This window comes from Ursus americanus, chromosome 19 (genome assembly GCF_024610735.1).
Source record: "Ursus americanus isolate L20-20 chromosome 19, mUrsAme1.1.p, whole genome shotgun sequence".
Taxonomy (NCBI): domain Eukaryota; kingdom Metazoa; phylum Chordata; class Mammalia; order Carnivora; family Ursidae; genus Ursus; species Ursus americanus.
In genome coordinates this window covers 51,328,067-51,341,868 of record NC_142145.1, presented here as the reverse complement: position 1 = coordinate 51,341,868, position 13,802 = coordinate 51,328,067, and the positions used below count along the sequence as shown (strand labels likewise).

General features: G+C 39.4%; 1 protein-coding gene across 1 annotated transcript in view; it reads left to right on the top strand.

Annotated features, from left to right (window-relative positions):
* Positions 1 to 13,802, top strand: part of DLGAP1 (DLG associated protein 1) — a 793,827-nt gene that overhangs the window by 499,242 nt on the left and 280,783 nt on the right. The gene's annotated exons all lie outside the window — the stretch shown is intronic.

Below are 13,802 nucleotides of genomic sequence, written 5' to 3'. Positions count from 1 at the left end.
GTGCCAGATGCTCTTCCATGTGATAACGAATGACGGCAATGAGAAAAAGAAGGCAGAGGAAAGGAGGAAAAGGAACATAATATATTGAGAAAGTTCTACAAGCCTATGCTTAATATATATTGTCCTTATTTCTGAAAGTTACTGGGGTAGCTGTTCATACCCGCATCATACACAAAATTGGGGTAACTAATTTGCTCCAGATTATACCACTAGTATGTGATATAATGGACATTTAAACCCTGCTCTGATTCTAAAATCTGTTCACTTTCCAGTGTATCATGCTGCCTCTACTTTGAAAATATTCCCTTTGTTCTTTTCCTGAAGGATTGTTTCTCCATGAGAATCTATTTTAATAACAATTTTTTAAATGATCAGCTATGGTGAGGGGCACCTGGGTGGCTCAGTTAAGTGTTTGCCTTGCGGTCAGGTCATGGCCCCCGGGTCCTGGGATCGAGCCCTGCGGCAGGCTCCCTGCTCAGTGGGGAGCCTACTTCTCCCTCTGCCACTCTTTCTCTCTCAAATAAATAAGTAAAATCTTTTAAAAAAAAAATCAACTATGGTGAAAAAAACAGAACCTGCCTCTCTGATTGGCTATAAATTTAAGTCTAGTTTGGAAAGTGGCCATGTTAGAAAGCAAGGAACACGTGAGATGTGTTTACAAAGTCAGATATACAAATTGTTAAATTGTAGAACAATGTTATTTCATGTAACTGGAAAATTATACCTCAATCTCTGAAACAACCATCTCTCAAGGCTGTTTTGATTATTCATTTGTTTCAATGGGAAACAACATTATTGACGCCTTGAGACTGCGAACCTGATTTCTGTTATGATGTTGTTAGTAACACTAAAGTTATGTCCAAATAAATGCGGTATTAAATGCCCATTTAATATCCTCTGCTTGGTTTAATGTAGGGATGTTTGCTTCCATGAGAAGTAATTTTACTGAAATGATGAGGAAATGAACTAGGAATCCCCAAACCCAATTCCTCTATAAGTCACCAAGATTTTATATTTTGTCCTTTTGGGAGACCAGAGTGTTATTTCTCGGGCATATTGTGAGTCAGAATTCTGCTTGGTGCACGAGCTCCATATATCCCAGATTGTTAACAAATATTTAAGAAGTTCACCAATTTTCCTGTTTAAATTACTACTCTAGATCTTAAGGAAAAAATAAGTTTCCCTATAGGTCTACCTTTCGAATGCTTCTTAATTACCTATAAACGTATAGCTTAATTGAGTCCTATCATATGCAGTGTGGAGCATTCATGCATGTCGCCTTAGAGGTGGCTGCATATATCTGGTAAATATATGCTGTTCAGGGATATGAGTAGAGTTTAAACTAAGTTCTTGGGGCGCCTGGGTGGCACAGCGGTTGAGCGTCTGCCTTCGGCTCAGGGCGTGATCCCGGCGTTACGGGATCAAGCCCCACATCAGGCTCCTCTGCTATGAGCCTGCTTCTTCCTCTCCCACTCCCCCTGCTTGTGTTCCCTCTCTCGCTGGCTGTCTCTATCTCTGTCAAATAAATAAATAAAATCTTAAAAAAAATAAATAAAATAAAATAATAAAATAAACTAAGTTCTTATAACAGATAACAATACGGAATGGTCAGACTTCAGAAATGCATCAGGATAAAAGAAGTGATAAAATGCAGTTAAGTCATGAACTTGGAAGTCAGTTCAGTCTGTATTATCCTACCTCTCAACTCTTATGGGGTTTGTCCTCACGTGCATGCATCTCATCGCCAGTAATACAGTGCTCTAGCAAGCCCTTACTTAATGCATTCCCCTCTCTGTTTCAGCCCAGATGAAGTTCATTTGAAGGAATGGATACAGTCTTAATATGTCCCACAGCCTCCACCTTCTCTTGGTTCAATATTTTATAAAATACCCTCATGAAAAAGAATGAAATGTTAAGAACTCACTAACATTAAACGATGCCAATGTAATCTCATTTAATTAGATTCATGGATGAATAGAACGTAGCATTGTTCTTAGCTTCAACCAGGGATGAATCCACCCTACTATCAAAATAGGTAGTCCCTTTGCATTATCCAGATCACAAGTGTATCATAAAAATTTTGGTTAAATGGTTTAATAGAATTGCCATTTTCAACAAGCCTTTCATTCGACCAAGATTTATTTAGAAACTGTGTGACCCACACGGAAATCTGGGAGAGGTGACTAGATAAACGTGGAAAAGGAAAGACCAGTTTGGGGAAACGGACAGATCAGAGAAGGTAGCCACCCACCCTGTTGGTGAAAATAAGTAAATGGAGGACAGGATTTGGTCTGTAGTTGACAAGATGATATAGAATATTTTTTTCCAAAATACTCACATTTCCCAAAGATGAAGAATACAGCTAAGCCTGGAGGCCAAACCCAAACAATTTAACTCTCTGGGCAGTATTTCTAAGGATGAGCAATGGTATAAGGGAAGAAAGAGAGGCCTAGAAGGCATCAGATATCAACCGGGCTGAGCCCAACTACCAGGCTTCGGGCCCCAGAGGCAGTGGGGCTGCCCAGGCCCTCGAGAAGAAATCTGAGCAGAGAGCAGAGCACTGGTGGTAAGGGGAGGCATCCTCCCCTTCATTCCACATCTGGTGCTCAGCTCAGCCACAGGCCAGCAAGACGGGATGGCAGGATTCTGTGGATGGCCGTGCAACACCGTGCACCCAGAGAACGGAGGTGCAGCTGGGGCTGCCCTTGGAGACCTAAAAGTTCACAGGCACAAGAGGAGCCCTGAGAGAGCATATCAAGAGATAGCCCCAGGGAATAATGAACGGGTTTATTACACCCAAACTGAACCGTATCCCCAGACCATGTATCTGAAGATGCCACTGTTAGATTAGGAAGATTTTTTTCCTAACAAAGACATCAGATCCCAATGTGTAATGGGAGGCTGGATGAACATGTCAGGGATAGAGTGAAGGAAATTTGGACAGATGGCCCTTAGGGTTCCTTTTAAATCAAATAGTCTAGTTCTACACTGTCCAATATGGCAGCCACTAGCCATAAGTGGCGATTGAAATTTACACGAATTAAAGTTAAATAAGAATACAAACTTCAGCGCTTCATCACAATAGCCACATGGCTAGTGCTCAGCACTCACGGGAGGCTGGCGTTTACCCTACGGGACAAAGAGATATAAAACATTCACATCGTTGCAAAAAATTCTATTGGACAGCATTGTTCCAGTTGTTTTTAATGTAATGACTTCTAGTAGTTGTTTTTAATATAACAACTTCTTCTAGATTTGGGCTTTGCCAAGGAAAGGTAACATCCTGTTGGGATAGCTCATGCTTAGAGGTGTCAGATCTGGCCAGTCCCTTTCCAGGTGTGCACATGGGCTCTGCGAGGCCCAGGGAGTGAGGGCTGTCCTGCGTGGACGCTGTCCTGCACTCGCTCCCTATGTGGCATTAAGTAAACCACTTCCACTCATCCTCTAGCCCCTCTTTTGCAAAATACTTACCTCGGGAGTTATTTTGAGGAGTAAATTCTATAAAGGAGCTAGTTTTCAGTAAGTAAAAGCAACTTTTCACTAGAAACGGGACAACGAGCTTGGGATTTTGCCCAGATTTCAGCTACCATGTATCTGTTAGTCATTGTGCTCGGGACATTATGCTGGGCACCTCACGCAGTTTCCCATGCTCTTCCCCTTGGCCCTGGTGCTGTTCCGCCCAGTAACCTCACTCTGCTCCTACTCTGCATTTTGTACCTGACTCGCCATTACCTCACCAGGCAGTACCTAGAATATTTCCACTCATGCTCTTAGAGCTTTGGACTGAAGCCCTCTCCTGGACAAGGCAAAATTGTTCTCCTACCCACATTTATTTGTAAATTGTGATCTTTTGGCACCTCCGGGAGCTGCATCTGGGTGCAAATAGATCCAGAAGTTGGCAATGCATAGTAATAATAGCCGCTCGCACAGCTGGCACCAGTCAGGCTCCCCTCCCCTCCAACAGGTATGGTTGGCGTTCCTGAGCCACTCCTGGCCGCCTCAGATTCTTCTGCCTTTGATCAAAAGGCAAGAGCTTTCTAGAGAGGCCCTTGGAGTATTTAATTTAACCCTATTCACTGAGATGAGTGAATCTCACATCTTCCCATTGCGCACTGAAAAATTAAAGTACTGATCTATGGGTGTCAGTGTGAGACTTCTGCACACTATTCTGAATTATAAATAATCATTACTTATTTGGATAACAGGCAGTAGTCTCATGGAACAATAACCACAATGTACTTTTTAAAGTAGGCTTTTGTTTTAAGGGAACTGGCATTACCAAAAACATGCTGTCTGGCCTCATTTGTTTATTTACCAAACTTGAAAAGCCCTATTTTCTCATACTGCTCTCTGAAAACAAGTGTTCTTTGGCCATCGTTGAGGCCTGGAAAGAAAGAGATTGCTTCAGCCTAGCAGGCCAGAAAAATGTCTTTGGTGGCAGGCCAGTTGGAAAGCTTACTTTCTGGAAAAGGCCTTTCTAGAAGAGCTTCCTGAGGCAGAACTCCTTGAGGCAGACCCTCAGAGGAAGGGGTTCCCAGGCCTGGAGCATCTGCAGGGAGGTCATTCATGGGGCTGAGGCAGCCCAGAAGCAGAACTGAGCAACGGTTCTGACCGATGGCCGAAGTAATCCTACCTTGAGAAAACCGCTTAGTGGGCAGAGCGGGGCGTTTCAGGAGAACTCAGAAGGAGAAAGGCAGGACCTACCCATCCCCCTACTTCAAGTGTTCTTAGCCTGGGGCTGTGGGCATTTAGACTATGCAAGGGTGCCCAGTACAGGGTCAGTGAGCTCCAGAACTTGAAAGGCCAAGGTGGAAAGGTGTTTGTATTCATCCTGATGGGGAGAAAAGTCAGCAGCTTTTATCACGTCCCCAAAAGAAATAAAGATAAAAGGCCACTAACAGGGGGCGCCTAGGTGGCTCAGTCGTTAAGCATCTGCCTTCAGCTCAGGTCAAGTTCCCAGTGTCCTGGATCGAGCCGACTTGGGCTCCCTGCTGAGCAGGGAGCCTGCTTCTCCTTCTGCCTGCCCCTCCCTCTGCTTGTGTTCTCTTGCTCTCTCTCTCCCTCTCTCAAATAAATAAAATCTTTTTTTAAAAAAAAGCCACTAATAAGTTTAAGTTATGGTATCATGAAAATTAGGTAGTTTTTTTCCTTAAAAACTTAAAATAGATGACTTTCTTTTTTCCTTATAATAATTCATTAGAAAAGCCTTTTGGGTTATAATCTTAGAATAATTTGAGGAATGTGCAGTTTTTAAAGAGTTGTTATTGTGGGTACATATTACCTGAAACATATAAGTCCTCTGTTGGAACTTGGAAAGTCTATTACAAAGTCAAGTTTGTAATAGTTTTTATTTGTAAAGGAGCTTTTCCTGAGTGATCAAGGGACCGAAAAATGAGGATTTCCCTTCTATAAAGGTTGAAGCTGAGAGGAGAGGGGAATTCAAAATTTTGTAAAAGCAGTTCCTACTCTCAGAGCCTAGCGAAACTAGATCGTTAGATAAATACGATACAAAACAAAGTGAGAAGCAGCATAGATACTTGAACACAGAATATTGGGGCTTAATAGGAAGAAGGATTTCGAGCTGGGGTTTTTAGGAAGAAAGGGTAGAGAAGAAAGTCTTCTCCATTTGAAATGCTCTATCTCTGAAGCTTGAGAGCTGGACAGCTGTGCTCAAACCCTGTGTTTACTCATCATGCAAGTTTGAGTGAGTTACTTAACCTCTGGAATATGAAGATAATACCTATCACATAGGGGGGTTGAAGGCATTAAATGAGTTAATGTAGTGTGAAATGTGTGGAACAATGCTTGGAAAAGGGACATTATGTAATGCTTCAATAAATGCTATTATTTGTATTAAGCCTAAAAACACAGTGGTAGCAATGTAAACCGAAACAAGAGACCAGATTTAAAGGCACCACAGAAATCTTACCATTAGAGATCACAACGACATTTAGTCGAGGCTTTTGACGAAATCCTAAGCGTCTGTGTTAGTTTCCTACTGCTGCTCTAACACATTGCCACAAATCTAGTGGCTTAAAAAACACACACATGTATTACCTCATAGTACTGGAGATCAGAAGTCTGAGATGGATCTCACTGAGCCAAAATCAGAAGGTCAGCGGGGTTGTGTTCCTGCTGGAGGTTCCCGGGAAGAATCCGTCTGCTGGCCTTTTCCATCTTCCAGGGCCTTGCCCATACTCCTTTACTCCTGGCTACTTCGTCCATCCTCAACGCCAGCAATGGCATCGCTGCTCTCTGCGTCTGTGCTCAGGGCTCCTTCTCTGACTCTCCTTGCTTCCCTCTTTCCCTTACAAAGACCCTTGTAATGGCATTGGGACCACGCAGATAACAAGGATAATCCCCCCCATCTCAAGATCATTACCTTGATCACATCTGCAAAGTCCCTTGTGCCGTGGAAGGTCACGTCTTCACAAATGCCATGGATCGAGACGCGAGCGTCTCCAGGGAGCCCCTATTCTGCCTGCGATCTCCCACCTAATATGTGATATACTTCTTAAACCTAACCATTTTTTTTTTTTAACTTTGTATGGAAAGTATGTGAAGTCGTCCATCCAGGGCATATCAGCTAAATGAGATCACTGCACATATGCAGTACTCCCTGAAGACTTCTTTAGGTGGAGATGGAATTTTCAATTTTTGTATCTGTTGGATTCTTTTAAACTATTAGACTATTTATACTATAAAACGATGTTAGTCTATTTTAAACTATTTAAACTATTTTTAATGTTGGGTCTAGCTTCCCCTTTGCCTATGAATTCCGTATTTGAGGCTGCTTTTTCATTTAAGATGTTTATTATTCACTTTACTTTATAGTAAACGCCAATTCTTTATATACTTAAAATCTCCTTCCAATGCCCATAAATGTATTTTACACATTTGCAATCAATCTGTTTAACATGTTTTTGCCTTTTGTGGTACATAGTACAATTTTTAATTCAAACACTTGTGAGCACTGACTATATGGTAGGCACTCTGTGAAGGACTAGGAATACAAAGTTGAAAAGACATGACTCCTGACCTCAAGGAGCTCTCACTATAGTGGGAGGGGGAGGGATTGTGATGATAAAGATTTTTAAGAAGGAGAAAACATTTTTTAAATATATACAATTGCCTAGACTTGGACATTGAATGACTGAGGTGTCAGGAAAGAAAGAGTAGAAATTATGATCCAGCTATGGTTTGAAAAACTGGGGGCACGTCAACACATCCAGTTGAGAGAGATAATATAGGAGGAAAAATAAATTTGGAATGGGAAGATTATTTAGTTCTAGACATTTTTTTTAAAGATTTTATTTATTCAACAGAGATAGAGACAGCCAGTGAGAGAGGGAACACAAGCAGGGGGAGTGGGAGAGGAAGAAGCAGACTCATAGCGGAGGAGCCTGATGTGGGGCTTGATCCCATAACGCCAGGATCACGCCCTGAGCCGAAGGCAGACACTTAACCGCTGTGCCACCCAGGCGCCCCTCTAGACATTTTGAATCTGATGTACCTTTAGACTATCCAGTTGAAGATGTCCCATAGGCAAGCATTCATTCATTCAAATACTACTTGGGAGGTTCTTACAATACAGACGAGAGATGACTGCGGTTCAGACTAAGGGAAAAGCCATAAAGATGGAGGGAATTCAAGATAATCTTTCTACCTGACCTTAAAGATGTCAGACTGGTCAAAAATCCTCGGTGAGGAAGACAGAGTGGAGGCAGATAAATGTATGATTCCGGAGCTCAGGATATCAGGACTGGAGAAGGGTATATCAGGGTTATCACATGGAAGGTAGAGCCAACTTTGAGAGGGAGTGAGATCACACTGCGGGGTGCATAAGTTAGAAGATGAGGCAATACAGGCCTGGTTCCCGGGCTACACAGATGTTAAAGCACAGACAGGAAGCAAAGAGAAGCAATAATAAAGAGCCAGAAAGAGAGAAAGATACAAAGGAAATCAAACCAGTATGGAAGCAAAGGGAGAAGAGGATTTCAAGAAAGGGAAAGTTCCACAACGTCAACTACCAAAGAGTGGTCAAGTTGGACAAGGAATAAAAAGTCTATCGATGAATCTGGCAATTAGGACTCAACTACTGGATGTGCTAGTTTTCCTAAAGTGATGCAGTAAAATGCACATACATTTGTATGCATACATATGCTTATCATTTTAATAAATGCTTATTTATTTTAATGCTTATCATTTTAAAGAAAATATGCATAGCTGTTGAAATATGCTAACACACCATGGTCAGAATATTCACTTCTCAGTTATTTAACTTTTGAATTTTTAAAAAATTTTTCACCATTATGAACAATGCCATAAATATCTTTTTCAATAAAATGTGGAAACCTTTTTTATGGTCAGCAGTTCCAAATGTTATGTCCTATTCAATTCAAAAAAACAAAAAGTACAAGTAAATCTTAGTATTTCCAAATAAGTGAAATAGTCTAGTTTGGAATAATTATTCTGCAGAGACTTTTTTGGCTCTGTCATTTTCAGATGCAGATAATCACAAATGTCTGGACTGTTGTCTAACCTCGAGTGCACGCCTCTAGAGCAAGCATCTCCGTAGCAACTACATCCTGAAACTCTCTCGATGTGGCAGTAGAACATTTAATACTCTGCAAACAAATCCATTTGCTTTCTCTACGTTACAAACAATTTAACACCCATTCGTAATAGGTTTCTTCACTTTCAAATGACTAATTTCCCACCTATTAGCTATTTTTGTTGACCTCACTTCACTAGAGATCCTCAATCTGAGTTTTATTTTAGCAATCACAATTCTCTCAACTAATTAACAAAAAAATTGGGCCATTGCCTCAGTGGCCTGCATTCAACCTTATTTTGACTGGCAATTTTCTAATAATATCTCACTGTCCTTCCCACCCCCATCTTTAGAATAGTAGTTTCTGTTTCATGCAGTTCCTCCTTTCCCCCGTTCTCTTTGCCCCCATTCTATTTCTCTCTCTCTCTCTCTCTTTGCCTTTCCTCTTCTTTATCTAGTAACCTATCTGAATCTTTTACTGTTACAAATGAAATGCCTCCAGCAGTATCGAATTATTTATTCAGTAGAAATTGCCAGAATTAGATTAGCCCGGCCAATGGGGGTGCAAAATGTGAAGGATTTTTGCACGTATTACCAACTGACCTCTAGAAAAACTGTCTGAATTTTTACCCAGTACCAGTTTCCATTCTTGACACCTTTTTGGAAAATTCTTCTCTATTGTAATAAATATTCACCTTCCTTTAACATGGATGTAAGGGCCACGTGAAGTCAATCAATTACTCTTTCACAGGGCAATCCATCAAATACTTCATGATTTATTATTCGCTCCTACGTCTTCATTGTTCCATCTTCAAAAGACCTAGTTCCTTCAGCAATTCTTCAGCAGTCCAGAACTGGACTTTAAGCACTTTCAGCATCCCAAATGACAAATCATATCTAGTTCCAAGAAAAGCAACATCCCTCTTAACCTGTGGTATCATTGTGTGAACAATATTTCAGTTAGACTTCACAACGTCCATTGAAAATCTTTGGACACGAACACTCTCTTTCTGTCAGTACACTAGCTCGTCTGGCAGTCATGCCAGACCCTGTCTCGCACTCAGGTAAAATCTGTACGCCATTTTTCCATGGGAAATCACATTAACATGTTTCTCCCACCCTGAGCGGTGCACTTAAATGGTTCTGACATAATGTAAACTATCATATTTATATATATTAAATGTCACCTTATAGATAGGAATATGTCTGTCTAGCTCAGGGCCAGTCCTCACTGTTGTGCAGGCCGTGCACTAGCTCCAGGGGACACCGTTTATATCAAGAGTTATCTTCGTGCTACTTATTACTATAATTTTCCAGCAAATGGCAGTAGAATCTTGAGGAAGGGACAGCTTGCTTCCAACTCACCCGCCTAAAAGTGCCATTTGGACTACCAAAAAGAATGTTTTCGCTGTCAAAATTGGAGAATATGAAATCTGAAATACAATATTTTAAATATTTTCCCAAGATGTATTATATTGTAAATCTCATAATAGCATCCAATATATCATCATCGAAATTGATAATTAAAAAAAATGTTTAGAAAAAGGCCCAAAACAAAGGCTGATGCATTGAACTACAGACCATCCTATAGCCTTTCATGAAACTATTTATATACCATATAGGGAAAGTCATTCAAGTTATGAATCTCCTATCCAGTTTATGCTTCTTCATTATGTTTAAAAGTTTTTCATTTTATTAAATGATACTAATCTGTTCTTTGTACCTGTGAGCTCATTTCTTTTTTAAAAATCAAGTATTGGGGCACCTGGGTGGCTCAGTCAATTAAGCATCTGTCTTCAGCTCAGATCATGATCTCGGGGTCCTGGGATTGAGCCCTGCATCACGCTCCCTTCTGAGCAGGGAGTCTGCTTCTCCCTCTCCCTCTGCCCCCCTCTTCACCCCCACTTGTGCTTGATCTCTGTCTCTTTCAAATGAATAAAATCTTTTTTAAAAGTATTATGGGGCAAGTTCATACAGTTAATATACATTTATTGGGTAGATTTTTTAGACTACAAAAGAAAATAAAGATCCTAGAAATCACCCAGAGATAATCACTGTGAATACTTTTGTGTTGTTGTTCTTTAAAAATACTGATAATATTGAGCAATCTCTGAATAAACTCACCAAACAGAAAAAAAGACAGTATCACATAAACACTAGTAGGAATGTAGGAAAGAACAAGGACACATATACAGTAGATATTAAATCTATCATATATAGGAGAAACAGACTTCATTCCAATATATTAAAAACTTAAGTGATTAATTTCTTAGAAAATTAAATTCTTCAAAATGTGATAGAAACAGAAGCCATTAGGTGTTAATGGTTTATATAATATATAAATACACAAGTTACCTGTCCATTTCTGAATGCCATCAAAAAGCAAATGATTGTTTAAAGTAAAAATTATTATAGCATTTTAGTGTGGAGTTTATGATGTATTTAGATGTAAAATATATGACAATAGCATAAAGTGTGGGGGTATAAATGGAATTACACAGTTCAAGGTTCTCACAGTTTGCATGAAAAGATGGGATATTAAGTTTAAGTAGACATTGATAGGTAAAGTCTTTAACCAATTTTGAGTTGATTTTTGTGTATGTTGTAAGATAATGGTTCAACTTCATTGTTTTGCATGTGGCTGTCCTGTTTTCTCAGTATCATTTCTTAAAGAGACTATCCTTTCCCCATTGGAAAGGAAGGAAGGAAGGAAGGAAGGAAGGAAGGAAGGAAGGAAGGAAGGAAGGAAGGAAAGAAAGAAAGAAAGAAAGAAAGAAAGAAAGAAAGAAAGAAAGAAAGAAAGAGAAAGAAAGAGGGGCGCCTGGGTAGCACAGCGGTTAAGCGTCTGCCTTCGGCTCAGGGCGTGGTCCCAGCGTTGTGGGATCGAGCCCCACATCGGGCTCCTCCGCTATGAGCCTGCTTCTTCCTCTTCCACTCCCCCTGTTTGTGTTCCCTCTCTCGCTGGCTGTCTCTGTCTCTGTCAAATAAATAAAATCTTGAAAGAAAGAAAGAAAGAAGAAAGAAAGAAAGAAAGAAAGAAAGAAAGAAAGAAAGAAAGAAAGAAAGAAAGAAAGAAAGAAAGAGAAAGAATGAAATCATATCCATGACAATTTAAGAAATTGACACATATCCATGACAATTTAAGAAATTACAAAAGTAATTTAAAACTTACTCAGAAAAAAGACCAGACCCAAAGAGGTCTAGGAAAATTGCAAGGAAGAGGTAATCTCTGTCATACAAAAATTCTTCTAGAGATCTGAAAAAAAAAAAAAAGATGCCAAATTCATTTTAGGATTCAGTATAATCTTAGACAAGGGCAGTTGGAAAAAGGAAAATTTTAATGCAATTTTTTTTTCACAAATCTGATGCAAGAATTCTTTTTTTTTGAAAAAAATTTTTAAAGATTCATTTATTCATTTGTGGGGGGGTGTGGAGGGAGAGGCAGAGAATCTCCAAGCAGACTCCCCACTGAGCATGAAGCTGGACACGAGGCTCGATCCCATGACCCATGAGATCATGACCTGAGCCAAAACCAAGAGTTGGACGCTTAACCGACTGAGCCACCTAGGCACCTCTGATGCAAAAATTTTTAAGTATATCAATAAAATTAAATAATTGTAAATAATTTAAAATAACATGACCAAATGGGATTTGATGATGAAAGGAAGGCTTAACATTAGAAAAGATACTCTCATAATTCACAGCATTAGTAAATTAAAGGAGAAAACACAAGACTATCATAATATATGCATAAAAGATATTTTGTAATATTCAACAACTAGTAATGATTTAATTTAAAAACATGACAAATTAGAAATAGAAAAAGAATTCTTAAAGTGTATGTACAGACATAGCTCACAGGAACTTTGTGCAACGTTGGGTCATCCCTTTTAAATCCATGAAGAAGATGATAAACCTCTTCTAAAATGTATTAAACTAGGTTTGGGCCAGTTATTATTACTATTACGTAATTATGTATAATTGACATATAACATTAAATTTGTTTTGGGTATAAGACATAACAAATTGATATTTGTATATATTATGAAATGATCACCGTATAAATCTGATTAACATTCATCACCATACATGAATACAAAAAAATTTTTTTCTTGTGATGAGAATTTTCAAGATCTATTCTCTTAGCAACTTTCCAACATGCAATGCAGTATTATTAACTATAGTTACCATGCTGTACATGATACCCCAGGACTTAATGTATTTTATAACTGGAAGTTTGTACATTTGATCTTCAACAATGTACCCCTCCTCCAACACTGGCAACTGACAATCTGTTTTCTGTATCCATGAGCTCGCTTATATTTTTTGGCTTTTTAAATTCAACATATAAGTGAGATCATACAGTATTTGCCTTTCTCTGTCTGACTTATTTCACTTAGCATAACGTCCTCATAGTTCATCCATGCTGTCACAAATGGCAAGATTTTTATGGCCGAATAATATTCCATTGTATAGGTACCTCATCTTCTTCATCCATTCATCCATCAGTGGACATTTAGGCTATTTCCATATCTTGGCAATTGTAGATAATGCTGCGATGAACATGGGGGTGTTAGCATTTGGTTCTTTGCTGACATTTTTCTGTTTGCATTATGTCTGTATATAGCTTGTCCTCCACTATTTTCCCCTAGAAAGGTTCGTTTGAGCAATATAACCCAAATTCTCACATGTTCACCATGTTTTTCCTTGAGTCTTTATGCTTGAAGGAGAGCTTGACTAGATAGGAAATCCTTGACTCCTCTCTGGGCTTGGTGTCTCAGAGATGTTGTTCTGGTATGTGCTGAGGTTAAGTGTTTCTGTGGGTTATCTGATGTCAACCTCATTTTCTCTCCCTTAACCTGATTTCATCTTTCTGCCACAGGGTTCTTTCCAAGCTTTCCTAAGCTATGTCTTTATGTTGACCACTTGGATGACTTTTCACTGATAAAATGGGTACCTTTTCATTAAATAGATTTGGGCCTTTTTTCTATTTTAGAAAACACTTACTGGATTATTTTAAGATAATTATTCTATGCTATTGCTTTGATTTTCATCTTCAGGATTACAGGTATGCGTATGTTGGATATATTTCCTTGTTTCTCTAATTCTTCTCTATCTTTTTCTCTCTGCACCAGTTCTTTGCTCTTTTTCATTTTTACCTTTTATGTCCCTTTCCTTCAGTTCTGCCAGTCCCTGTTTCACATCCTCCAGCTGTCTACCAGCAGCTTTTTGTTGTATCGTCACTTCT